Source organism: Canis aureus, unplaced genomic scaffold (assembly GCF_053574225.1).
Source record: "Canis aureus isolate CA01 unplaced genomic scaffold, VMU_Caureus_v.1.0 ptg000130l_RagTag, whole genome shotgun sequence".
Taxonomy (NCBI): Eukaryota; Metazoa; Chordata; class Mammalia; order Carnivora; family Canidae; genus Canis; species Canis aureus.
The window spans coordinates 117501-122066 of record NW_027554442.1 but is presented as its reverse complement, the minus strand read 5'-3'; the positions used below and the strand labels follow the sequence as shown (position 1 = coordinate 122066).

Genomic DNA, 4566 nt, shown 5'->3' with positions numbered 1-4566 from the left:
ACCTCGTAGGGGCAACCTGGGAGGCTCGCTGGGGTTAAGCAGCTGACTCTCGGTTTCGTCCGCCAGGAGGTGGCACTCTTGACTCGCCCAGTGAGGCCGCGGCGACCTCTGGAAGGAAGGTATCAGGCTCACGGTTTCCGAGGGGCTCGGGTGGCTCCCGAGAAGTGGATCTGAGCGTCTCCAGGCTGTCTGATCCTATCTGAGTCTTAGGATGCGATTCCAGGGGCCCCTGGCCCGCTCGGTCAATAGAGATCACTTTGACAAATGGACCCCGGGGGCCGGGGCCGGGGCCGGGGCCGGGTGGGGGGCGGGGGGGAGAAAGGGAGGGGAGGGCGGCGTGGGGACCGGGGGAGGTCGAAAGAAAGAAAAACAGACGCCATTCTACTCAAGGAAGGCCTTGGTGATACAGCGGATCCTTCCAACGGTGTCTGGTTGCAATGAGCACGGATTCCCACCGACCTTCTGAAGAGGATTTAACAATCGCCAAAAAAAAGGAAGATGACTCACTGAGAGTTTCTGAACTCTGTTCAGGGTTTCGTGGACCTCATTCAGTTCCACGTTGTTCCTTTCTGTTCGGTTTCCACGCAGCTTTTTCATTAGTTCCGGCAACTCCTACTGTATGTAGTTGGACAATCTCAGGGTGACCAGACACCGGGATTCGTCCAGAGTCCTTTCCGCGAATCTTCTGAAAAGTGGACCGCATTGTTGCAAGACCTTCCTAACAACACCTGCACGTGACAGGGAGGTCACCCACGGATGGACGTGCCTAAAGACCCAATGAGAATTCATTATAATGCAGTCGAGAGGAAAATCCGACCAGTTTCTGTCACACACACATACACACACAACACACATGCACGTACGCAGAGCATTTAAACAGTTCGAATGTGGAGTGACGGCACTCTACCAGGACACGTTACAAGTTTAGGAATTTCATTTCCTGTTCGGAACACCGGCAGCATTCACCCACACAATGTAATCTAAGAGGGCTTATGGTTCTTTGTCTGACAGTGCTTCTCATGTGCCTTCCCATAGCAGGTAAACGACCTATAGTAGTCAAGAGACTCTATTTAGGGTTTGGCATTCTGGGATCCGCTGAGAATCCACGAACGGGTGAAGGGACCAGTAGACAGACAGACAGACAGGCAGCCAACCAGCCAACCAAAAACATCTCAGAAGTTTTCAAGGCACATGCCTACAAAGGATCACGGATCATAACAAAACGGAAATCTTCAGTGTCTCTTTCGCCGAGGTGGCCCCTAGGAGATTCTACAGGTGCTTTTAGAGTTGTCCCCAAAATGAAGCTCCTTTACCGTGGAGAAGTTTTCACTCTTACGTAGTAGGGGAAGACCGGATACAAACGAACCCAAAAAATAAAATAAATAAGTAAATACCAAAAAAAGTGAAACAAGAACAACCAAAAAAAAAAAAAAAGGGAATCTAAAAACCTTGCTGTTCTGGGCAGGTAAAGGGAGAGACACACACACACACACACACACACACCCCAAAAAACAAACAAAAAACCCCCAACCAAACCACACCAAACCAAGCCAACCAACCAAACAAAAAAGCACCTTGTCTTTGTCTTTTCTTCTCTGTTCACACTCTTATCGAGAGTAGACTACCAATGCAAGAGAATCTCGCCATTTTAGCAGAGAGAAGAGCCAAATCTCAGTTGTACACCAGTGTAGTAGTAAAACCCACTTCTCCCAATCTCAGTCCGTCCTGACCACGCCTGCAATCCCTTTTCAAAGAGTCTGCTTCTGGGACGCCTTGGGTGGCTCAGCGGTGGAAGGTCTGCCTTTGGCTCAGGGCCTGATCCCAAGGGTCCTGGGATCCAGACCCACATCGGGCTCCCCACGTGGAGCCTACTTCTTCCCCTGCCTGTGTCTCTGCCTCTCTCTCTCTCTCTCTGTGTGTGTGTCTCTCTGTCTGTCTCTCTCTTTCTCTGTCTCTGCCTCACTGTGTCTCTGTGTCTGTCTCTCTGTCTCTGTCTCTCTTTATCTCTCTGCCCCTTTTCTCTGTCTCTTTGTCTCTCTCTCCCCTTCTCTCTGTCTCTCTCTCTTTCTCTGTCTCTGCCTCTCTCTGTGTCTGTCTCTCTGTGTCTCTCTGCCTCTCTTTTCTCTGTCTCTCTCTCTTTGTCTCTCTCTCCCCTTCTCTCTGTCTCTGTCTCTGCCTCTGTTTATCTCTCTGCCTCTCTTTTCTCTGTGTCTCTCTCCCCTTCTGTCTCTCTTTATCTCTCTGTCTCTCTCTTTGTCTCTCTCTCTCTCCCTGTCTCTCTCCTTCTCTGTGTCTCTCTCTTTCTCTATCTCTGTCTCTCTTTGTCTCTGTCTTGCTTTCTCTGTCTCTCTCTATCTCTCTGTGTCTCTGTCTCTGTGCCTCTGTCTCTCTTTGTCTCTCTCTTTCTCTGTCTTTCTCTCTGTCTCTCTCTGTCTCTGTTACTCTCTCTCCTTCTCTCTGTCTCTCTCTCTGTCTCTCTCCCATGAATACATAAATAAAATCCAAAAAAATAAAAAACAGAAAACAAAAAACAAATCTCAAAAATCTCCTTCATAAATCCCTTCTATAATTTCTTTTTCCATTCCGTCAGTCTTAAGTGTTCTTTCTCTAAATAGCCAGGCTTTGGGACGCCCCTGTGCCTCAGCGTTTGAGCGTCTGGCTTCAGCTCAGGGCGTGATCCCAGACTCCTGGGACCGAGTCCCATATCAGGGTCCTCGCATAGAGCCTGCTTCCCTTGTCTCTGCCTGTCCCTGTGTCTCTCGTGAATAAGTAAATAAAATCTTAAAAAAAAAAAAAAAAAAGCCAGAGTCATTTCAGGACAAGGACAGATTCATTTTCTTTTTTATTTTATTTTATTTTATTTTATTTTATTTTATTTTATTTATTTATGATAGTCACAGAGAGAGAGAGAGAGAGAGAGAGAGAGAGAGGCAGAGACACAGGCAGAGGGAGAAGCAGGCTCCATGCACCGGGAGCCTGATGTGGGATTCGATCCCAGGTCTCCAGGATCGTGCCCTGGGCCAAAGGCAGGCGCCAAACCACTGCGCCACCCAGGGATCCCCGATTCATTTTCTTTAACCACCACCACCACCACCCGTATTTTCATGCCTTGTATCTATTCTACATGTCTCCTACTATCTCACACACAGAGGTTGTTTTCCTTATCGTTAACCAGTAGTCTCGATTCCATGTGGCAGATTTTTTAAAATTGTACTTATTTTACACTTTTTGAGAGAGGAGAGAGAGAGAGAGAGAGAGAGAGAGAGAGAACTTTGTGAAGGGGGAAGAGAGGGAGGGAGGGAGACAGAGACAGAGACATAGGCAGAAGCAGGCTCCCCACAAGGAGCCAGATGTGGAAAGGGGTCCGGACTCGGATACCCCCCCACCCGCCGCCCCAGAATTGGGCCCTGACCCAAAGGCCGATGCTCAACCCCTCAACCGCTGAGCCACCCAGGCGGCAGACTGTTAACTCCTAGAAACCTCAGTCTCTGGTGAAAAGTCAGTAGGAACCACGGGCACATTGTCTATCGTACCAGAAATCCTTAGATTGTCAAATGTATGAATACATGTGATAGTTTTTAGAAACACGTGTGTGTGTGTGTGTGTGTGTGTGTGTGTGTGTGTTTGTGTATGTATTGTTGGGCTGGCTGAGAGACAGGGGCACCCAAAATGGCGGACATCTCAAACTGGGTCAAAATGGCTGATCTTCCCGTCAAAGCATCCCTGACCACCACATCATCTCCAGTGAGTCGAAGCCTAGATGGGAAACCGAAACTTTCCATCCAGGAACCGCCCCCGCCCCCTCCCCATCGTCTGATACTATCCCCCCCCTACTCCCAGCCAATCACCTAAGGACACGGTGTTCCCTTGTCTAATTTGGCTAGGGACCCACCCGGATCCAGAGTCGGAACCAAGAAGGCTTCAAAACCCCCACAGTCCCCAACCCCGCGCGACTTCCCTGACTCTGGCCACCTCTCCGAGTCATGGAACCTCGCCCAGGAGCGCTCCCCATTAAAGCACTCTCCTACCTACTGCCTGGCTCTGCTGGTTTTTTATTTCTCCGCTGTTCATTTTGTAAAAACCTAACATGTAGGACACAATTTTTTTTTTAAGATTTAAGAGAGAGGGGGGGGGGGGGCAAAGACACAGAGGGAGAAGCAGGCTCCAGTGCAGGGAGCCTGACGTGGGACTCGATCCCGGGACTCCAGGATCACGCCCTGGGCTGAAGGCGGCACTAAAACGCTGAGCCACACGGGCTGCCCTGTATGATACAATTGTGAAGGAAGCACGAAACAGGGGATCCCTGGGTGGCTCAGCGGTCCTGCAGGGTGCCCGCTTCTCCCTCTGCCCGTGTGTGTGTGTGTGTGTGTGTGTGTGTGTGTGTGTGTGATGAATTGTGAATTAAAATTAAAAAAAAAAAAAGAGGAAGGAAAAGAGAAACGAACAAACCAACCTGAAACACGTTTACTGACACACCCAGGTATCTGCAGGTTTCCTGAATCAGACAAAAGAGAAACACAAAAACTGAGGTGGGGGGAGGGGGGGGGAAGGAAGAAAAGGGCAAGG

General features: G+C 49.6%; 1 long non-coding RNA gene across 1 annotated transcript; it reads right to left on the bottom strand.

Annotated features, from left to right (window-relative positions):
- Positions 1-590: 590 nt before the first annotated feature.
- Positions 591-4535, bottom strand: LOC144309621 (uncharacterized). The gene is made up of 3 exons (XR_013375562.1): positions 4454-4535; positions 1196-1331; positions 591-766 (listed from the first exon to the last, which is right to left on the bottom strand). It is a non-coding gene; the product is annotated as an uncharacterized LOC144309621 (long non-coding RNA).
- Between the last annotated feature and the right edge of the window lie 31 nt (positions 4536-4566).